Here is a 9011-nt window from a genome sequence, read left to right as displayed (position 1 = left end):
CCCCAACATCCTCCCCCCGCGTTGTACTAGCCGCGGCATTGATAAGCGTTTGCCGCCCACTGCCGCCATTGCCCAAGCGCATCGCACCGCCGCTGTCACCAGCCAAGCACCGCCACTACTTCTCTGTTTTGCATCTCCCTCCCCACTAAGTTACAGGTTCGATTTTAATTTTCTTTTAATTTTTCTAGGTTTTAATTAAGTTAGGTTATTTATATGTTAATGTTTTGTTAGTAAATAGATTAGTTTGTGTTATATTGCTGAAAGTGTTGGAAATTTAACTGGATTGCTAGAAATTGCTGTTGAGATTGGTTGAAACTTGTTTGGTTGTGAGGAGATTCATTGTTTCACTGCCGATTTTGATGAATTGTGATGCTGGAATTGTCTGGATGATGTTTAATTCTTACCTGTTTAATTGTTGGAAATGTTTTGATTGTTTGGATAATTATGAACTCATTAATTGTGTTCCATGAAAATCCATATAAATGGTCCTTTCCTCTAAGGCAAGACGCTCCCCTACCGATTCATTTTTACATTTCACAGTTTCGGTAGATCGCTTAGCCCAATTCATCTTCGGTGCAAGAGCGTTCGATCAGTGAGCTATTATGCACTCTTTCAAGGGTGGCTGCTTCTAGGCAAACCTCCTGGCTGTTTCTGCACCCCTACATTCTTTATCACTGAGCGGTCATTTAGGGGCCTTAGCTGGTGATCCAGGCTATTTTCCTCTCGACGATGAAGCTTATCCCCATCGTCTCACTGGCCGATCTTGACCCTTGTTATTTTGAGGCCATATCTAGTATTCAGCGTTTGCCTCGATTTGGTATCGCTCTCGCGGCTCGCATATCGCTCTCGCGGCCCGCACCGAAACAGTACTTTACACCTAGATGTCCAGTCAACTGCTGCGCCTCAACGCATTTCGGGGAGAACCAGCTAGCTATAGGTTCGAGTGGTATTTCACCCCTAACTACAACTCATCCGCTGATTCTTCAACATCAGTCAGTTCGGACCTTCAATTAGTTTCACCTAAGCTTCATTCTGGTCATAGATAAATCACCCGGGTTTGGGTCCATAAACAGTGACAATTGCCCTATGAAGACTCGCTTTCACTACGACTCTGGTAGTTTTTCTTAACCAGGCCATTGCCTATGAGTCGCCAACTCATTCTTCAATAGGCACGCGGTTAGAGCCCCGAGCTGGGCTCCTCCCACTGCTTGGGAGCTTACGGTTTCATGTTCTATTTCACTCCTCGGTGGAGGTTCTTTTCATCCTTCCCTCACGGTACTACTTCACTATCAGTCATCCAAGAGTATTTAACCTTGCAAGGTGGTCTTTGCTGATTCACACAGGATTCCACACGTGCCCCATGCAACTTGGGTCAGAGCGTAGGCTAGTGATGCTTTCGGCTACTGGGCTTTTGTCATCTAGGGTGCCACAATCCACCGCTTCGCCTAGTAGCACAACACTTATATAGCTCTCCCACAACTCCAATTTCATGGTTTAGGCTGGTCCCATTTCGCTCGCCGCTACTATAGAAATCGCTTTTGCTTTCTTTTCCTCTAACTACTAAGATGTTTCAGTCAGCAAAGTTATCTCTTGCCTGCCCATGGATTTAGCAGCAGTTCAAAAGGTTGACCTATTCAGGAATCTCCGAATCTACGCTTATTTTCAACTCCCCAAAGCATTTCATCGCTTACTACACCCTTCCTCATCTCTAGGTGCCTAGGTATCCACCATAAGCCTTTCCTCGTTTGAATCTCGCCCTTAACTTGAAGGCTATGCCATCCTAAGATGCTGCTAGATGGAACGATATAATCAACGTCCATGAATAATAAATCATAGCATAGATCAAACTGTCGAATTGAAAAATTTGGGTGCTATCATGTAGCATAGCTTTGTATCGGCTAAGTTCAGGAGTTGGAGATAAGCGGACTCGAACCGCTGACATCCGCCATGGGGTAAACCACTGCCTCTTAGGCCCCAACTAATTCTACCATAGAGGCCAACGATAGACAATAACTCCCCCTGAGCACAACTTACAACTTTTATCGTACTATGCTCTCCAAAGAGCAACTCTTCTCAAACTCTCAAAAGGTGCTGAGTTGGAATCCCATTCTAACTAAGAATTCTTATGGTTCCGGAGGATCTAGCTACAGAAGAACCGGGAACAGAGAGCACCCATTTCCACCCGACTCTTTGTTCTTAAGAATGTTGATTTTAAGAATGAGTGATTGTTCTTCTCCGACCCTTACTGCCCTTCTCCGACCCTTAAGAATGCTGGCTTTAAGTATCCAGCTAATGCGTTCTGCTTTTTGAACAAGGTTCTAGGGTCGGTTTGCGACCCCTGGATGCCGAAGGCATCCTTGGGGTGATCTCATAGTTCTTACGGGGTGGAGACGATGGGGTCAGTCCATAGATTTTCTTTCCTTTTGCTGCATTTCGTTCAAATGGTTAAAGGGCCATAGTACATCAAGCTGTTCGCAAGGGCCAACTAGATCCTCTTCCCCAAGATCCCAACTGAGGAAACCCTGGGAGAGCCGCCGACTCCAACTACCGTCCATGTAAGATCCCTACTAGATCTTATCAACTACCTAGGGCTGCACATGGATCGGATAATATTCACATATCCGCGGTAATTATCCGCATCCGATTCGAATTTTGTGAATATTATCCGATCTGCAGAGCCATCGGATCAGATCGGATCCGATCCGCACTATGGTAGGATCGGATTGCGGATTTGGCAGTGATATCTGCGGATCCGACCCGTAAATTCGCATATCCGCACATCACATATAAATAGCATAGTTTAAGAAAATAAACCCTAATGTGATATGAATTTTAGTGTGTTGTTTTATGAATTTTATAATATCTTGTTTTTTATTTTTTATGTTGTACTCCGACTTAGAATAATTAAACTTAAATCTTGTGTTATTAATTTTTTTTATTATTCAAGAGAACTTTTATTGATAATATTTTAGAATTAAATATGCTTAAACAGGTGAAAAATGAATTTTTTTTTTTTTTTGGTAAAAATAGCCAAATGGAATTTGAAAACATTTTTTTTTAATTATGCGGATATACCCGATATCCGATCTGATACTTGCGGATCGGATCGGATCCGACCTGAAAAATTGTGGATATCGTATCCGATCCGATCCGATGAGTGCAGTGCGGATCGAATAGAATTTTAGGCTATATCCGATCCATATGCAGCCCTACGACTACCTATCCTACCTCCTCTATGTTCTTGACAGCTCATCTTTGTCTCAGTAGAGTCTTTTAGTGTCATATTTTGGTCCTCTTTCCTATTACTTAGAAAAAGTGAGTCAACGGTTCAAGTAGAAGAAACTATCATTACTGCTTGGACAATTAGACATCCAACTCGTAATCGCAACGACCCAATTGCAAGAACAGAACTCTACCAACTGAGCTATAATTGGTCACTAGTTAATGTGTTCCATCAAAATCCATATAAATAATTTGTGAAATTGTGAATCAGAATTAGACAATTAGTTAAAAATTATCCATGAATCTCAAATTTGACTGCTTTTTTATACAAAAAATTACAATATCATAATTAGTTATTAACTTATTATTGAGTCTCTATAGTAAGTTTCTAGATTGAAATTATTTAATCTTAATTTATTTAACTTGTCACTTTTGTATAGCAATTAGTTTTAAACTATTTTTCAAATAAGTATTTAACCTCACCTTTTTATAGACCAACATACAACTATACATTGATATTAGATTAGTGATGGGATTAATATTATGTGCACAAAGTATTTATACAAATGTATGTTCTTAGGGTAATGAAACCAATTTTTTGAAGTTAACCCTAATTACTTTACAATTAAACATTAAGTTTCACATAATCATTTTTTTAGGGTAATGCATTATTTAGTTAAGCAAAAGTTTTGATACAAGAAGATAAAACAAGATTAACTTCATAGTACACAACAAATGTCGGACGATGAATGTTTGTTAGCTAGTTGATGTGCTGCTAAATTTGTGTTGTTCTTGCTGAAATTACCGTATTGATGTGAAATGCTGCTGATTTTATGTTGAATATACTGAATTTGTAGAAATTGATATCAAAAGAATGCTTGTTTTGTTGCAAATTTGCTGAAAATTGAATTAAATGGCATTGATTTGAAAACTAATTTTTGATTTTACAGAGTTAGAATGCTTTGAAAGTTTAATAAATGTGTGCATTTGAGTTGATTAGTAAAAATGATTGAAGCCTCTTGGTGGGTGGATTAGGATTTTAACCATTGTATGTTGCCTTAATAAGATTTTGGATGGAACCATTGTAGGGTAGAGAAATTCGAATTTTAGGGGAGATTTTGTCAAATTTTTTATAAGTTTTTGAGTGAAATTGAGCCATTAAACTTAAATATGTTTAGTAGAGTTGGTGAAATTAATTGTGTTTTTGTTAGTTTTAGTAATATATTCTTTTTGCAGACATGGCGACAAGTAGCAGATAGAGGTCGATCAGGTGGATTATGTGGGCGTGGCTGGGGTGGGTTCCACCGAATCCCCGAGGACTGCCCAGTCATCGCCCTCTATCCCGACCACTCTGTCGACCCCTGTGACATCACAGGCGGCACCATCGGACTAGGAGTAGTTCATGATGGCCCCAACCTTAATTATGTATCTCTGATAAACCCATATTTTATGATAATTTTTGGATAGAAAACGTGGAGTTTATCAACCTATTTTGCATTTATTCACCAAAAATACATGCTTTTATGATTTTTCCTAAATTGTGCTTAAGAGTTAAAAATATGCTTATTAGACCATTAAATTGACAATTTTAACTCAATGATATTCCATTTGATGCCATGATGTGTTTGTTGAGTTATCTCAGGTTAATAGGGCAAGAATGGCTTGGAAGATGGAGCAAAAGCAAGCAAGAGTGAACAAATCATGAAGAATTGGAGATTTGAAGATCTGACTATCGTGTGTACGCATGACCCATGTGTACGCATCTTCTGCAGCTATCTCAACTTGCGTGTACGCATGACACATGCGTACGCACGACCTGTAGCGCATGCATCATTAATGGAAGCACGTGACCGCGATTTGGGGCTGATTTTTGGGCCCAAGTCATCTCTATTCTGAAGGAAGAAAAGGCCAAGGGAATGGGAAGCAAAGGGGAAAACACTTAGTCATAGTTTAGGAAGCTTTTGTTCATAGTTTTTAGAGAGAGGAGCTCCTTCTTCTCTCTAGGTTTAGGGTTCTTGAATTATTTTTTGTTCTAGTTTTTGAATTGGATCTTGGTTACAGTTACTTTTGTTAATTGAATGTTTGTGTTTCTGTTTTATTTTCGCTTAGAATTCACTAGCTAGTCTATTTCCTTTTATCTTGTTACTTTGTGGATTTTGTCAATTTTGAATTTTCATTAATGCATTGGTATTTTCATATTTTATTTATGTTAATTGAGTTGCTATTTTTGATATTTGGTAGTGATTAGATTCAATTTTGGCTAATTTCTACAATTCTATGATGTTTTCTCTTATTGCCCACCAAGTATTTGATGAAATATTTACTTTAGTTATGGAGTAGATTTTTGAATTCTTAGCTTGATGTTGAGTAATTAAGCATCCTTGAGTTATCAATGTCCGATATTGATTGGTAATTTAGGGTTGTTAGTTGATTTAGTTTCCACTAACAGTAGTATTTCACTAAGTTTAATTAGTGAGTTAGCTAGAATTTGTGGATAGAAATCAATTATGCCTACTTGACTTTCTTCTCGGTGTTTAGGGGACAATGAAGTGGGAATACTCTTCATAATTACCATGTTTATAGTAGGTAACAAGGATAGGAAGCCTAGTTTCCCACCCCTAGCCAATGCCATTTTAAACATTAGATTACCATCTCGTTTATTGACTTAATTCTCTTAGTCTTTTTAATCTAGTTCCGTTACTTTTTAGTATAGTTATCTTTTAATTGTTGCCATTTCAATTTCATGCTTACTAGATAGTTGTTACTTGCTCATTGCTTTTACTTCTTGCAATTTTATTGTTAGTTGCTCCTTAATTTCTAGTTGTTGTACCTTTCCACATTCATAATTAAAAACCTCACATTCTATAACCAATGATGTATATTCTATTTCAAGTCCAATGGAGAACGATCCGGAATTTAATCCCGGTTATTGATTTGATTTGTGATAACTTTTTAAACTCTGATTGAGAGTTATTTGTTAGTTTGGACTATATTGACAACGAACTTATTGTGAATTTTTTAATCCGACATTTAGCTCTCATCAGCCTCCTACTGCTACGCTCCCCTACAAGTCCATCAGCGACGACAGATGCCGCGGTGGATGATTCCTCTGGTGCCCCCCAAGAGGATGCCCCGTCACCACCGCCCACGCACCGGATGAGGATTTTGCCCAATGGTATGTAGCCATGAGTACTCGCCTATTTTAATCGTTTTAATTTGTAATCTATTTTGAAAGTGTTAAGGTTATATGTATTTGCGAATTTAAGTTTTTTATTGATAGGTTTGCCCTGGTCAACAATGCCTACATGCAGAAGATCACGGAGGTCATCAGGTCTATGTACGACGACGTACGGCCGAGCTACACTCAGGTCCCTACAGACGTCAGAGACCACTAGTTCTAGAAGTGGGCGGTATTATTTTGAATTTTTCAATTAATTAACTGTATGTAAACTGTATTTTAATTTGATTATGTAATGTTAAATCACTATGTGCAGTTGAAATTTGTTTGGGATCAAGAGCACTCTATCTTGATCCGCAAGATTTTCGACCACCAGGCAGCCAAGCGCCTTCAGTAGATGATGAGCGACCTTTGTCACGGGCGCCTGCACCTAGTGATCTGGATTTGTGTAGACATCAACAGGAAGCTGGACAACCATTTTGCTAGAAATGAGAGCGTCGCCGTCTGACAAACATTGCCAACCGGACTTCACTGAGGTCGTCCAGGTATACCAATGGGTCGGCGACCTTCATGAAACGAAGACCATACTGGTAAGTAGTTTAAGTTAATAATACTCGTCTGTTATTATTAATTTGGATGAATAATATTTGATGATTAGTTGTTTGATTTCTTGAATTGAATTGGTGCAGTCTAAGTCCTTGAATCGTGAGGCCACACTCGCAGAGACCTTCAAGTATACACATACCTTGAAGGAGAACAAGGAGAGATTCGCTGACGAATGGTATGCGGCCAATTATTTGAGTCTCAATTAATTTGAAATTAATTTGTTTTACTTTAAAGTCAATTACGCGTTATTCTAATCACAACGTGTGGGACACAGGAACAATACACACAAGCTTTGGAGGCCGCAACACAGCAATCTTAGTAGGCTACTAGAGATGACAGAGCCGACTTAGAGACCTCAACGGTTGATCCAGATGCGGTTTGATGCTAGACCGCCTTTGAACCCCATAAGAATCGCCACTTCAGGTTAGGGTCATTCTTTGCCAAGAGCCTCCGCTCCTCTGGATTGGCACCTTCCTCTGCCACCAGTCCTTCCGATCCCCAGATAGTTATGGACTTGACGGAAGAGGTTCAGAAGCTCATGCAGGAGCCTCTCTAGACATAGGAGCAGGCTGATCAGAGGTACAACGACCTTCTTGCACGCATTGCCATGAGCTCCGAACTCGGTCAGAGGCTGGAGCAGGTAGAGAGATTGCGGGGGGAGATGGAGGTGTATGCTGCTCAGATGCGAGCTGGAGGTAGCGGCACTGGAGGCAGCGACGCTGGTGAGGCCGGCGGCCATGCTATTGGTAAGGAACCGATTTCAGCACCCACTATGCTTCCTCAACAGTGGGAGGAGGACGGCGACGTCTACCGGTAGTCTGTAGGGTGTAGGGATGTCGTTTATTTTTTTTCAGTTCTGATTTTTTATTTTTTTTAGTATTGTGACATTTTTGTGGATTCATTCATGTTATTTTTTTAAATAAATAATTTATTTATTTCTGGTAATTAATTTCAAAATTTGATACATTAATCTTGTTAACTAGAGTGTTATAACAAAATAAGTTGTTCATTTCTATTAGGTGTGGCTTCGTTGAGAAAAAATTAAATAAAAAAAAAAGACCGTTGGATTTATCAGCGAAAATTTTCGACAATAAATTGACGTCAAAAACCATTAAAGGGTGCCAAAATTACCGTCGGATTAATCCAACGGTAATAACGTTCTCAAATTAGACGGCTATATGGAATACACCAACGATAAGTCTGACACTAAGTTATCGTTGGACGAAATAATCTGCCGATATATAAATGGTTTTCAGCACCACTTATACCGTCAGATATTATTCGATGATAACATTATTACCCACAGATTTAATAACCATATCCGACAGTAAATCCGATGGTAATCGGTGATTTTCTTATAGTGTTTTGAATTGTGTAGAGTTTTAACCATGATAATATGACATAGAAAGTTTCTTAATTTTGACACAAAAATTTCTTAGCCGTGATACTGGTTCTTATTAAGAGGGGGTGACAAGAAGAATTATGAGAAAGTGAAACAAGAAGGAGAAAATGAAGAAGAAGAAGAAGATCAGAAGATGACGATGATGATGATGATGATGATGATAAAGAGGAGGAGCATGAAATTTTTGAATTGTGTAGAATTTATTAGAAAAATAAAACTGAAATTTTTGAACCGTAATACATGAGATTTCTTAATTTTGACACGAAAATTTATTAACTGTGATACGAATTCTTTAAAGTTTCTTGTGTCATTCATCAAAAATTCATGTTATTTACAACTAAAGAAGATATACTTTTATTATCGTTAAACTAATTTTGCGATATTGAACTAATTAAGAAGATAATGATGATATTGAAGGAGAAGGAAAAGGAAAAAGAAGAAGAAATCAAACGAGAGAAGAAGGAAGATGACTAAAAGAAGAGGAAATGATGACGACGATAATGATAAAAGAAGACATTCGAAGGCATTGAAGAAGCACGAGTACCTAAATTTGACTTGGTTAAAAAAAATTAATTCTTTAACATTTCTTTTATCAATAAAGAT

General features: G+C 38.5%; 1 long non-coding RNA gene across 1 annotated transcript in view; it reads right to left on the bottom strand.

Annotated features, from left to right (window-relative positions):
* The window catches only part of LOC110266057, a 19262-nt gene that overhangs the window by 2494 nt on the left and 7757 nt on the right, over nucleotides 1-9011 (bottom strand). The window contains exon 2 of the long non-coding RNA XR_002352947.1: nucleotides 5888-5893. This is a non-coding gene — a long non-coding RNA (uncharacterized LOC110266057). The remainder of the gene's footprint in view (nucleotides 1-5887; nucleotides 5894-9011) is intronic.

This window comes from Arachis ipaensis, chromosome B08 (assembly GCF_000816755.2).
Source record: "Arachis ipaensis cultivar K30076 chromosome B08, Araip1.1, whole genome shotgun sequence".
Classification (NCBI taxonomy): Eukaryota; Viridiplantae; Streptophyta; class Magnoliopsida; order Fabales; family Fabaceae; genus Arachis; species Arachis ipaensis.
Note: the sequence above shows the minus strand (reverse complement) of the source record. Positions and strands in the feature narration are given on the sequence as shown.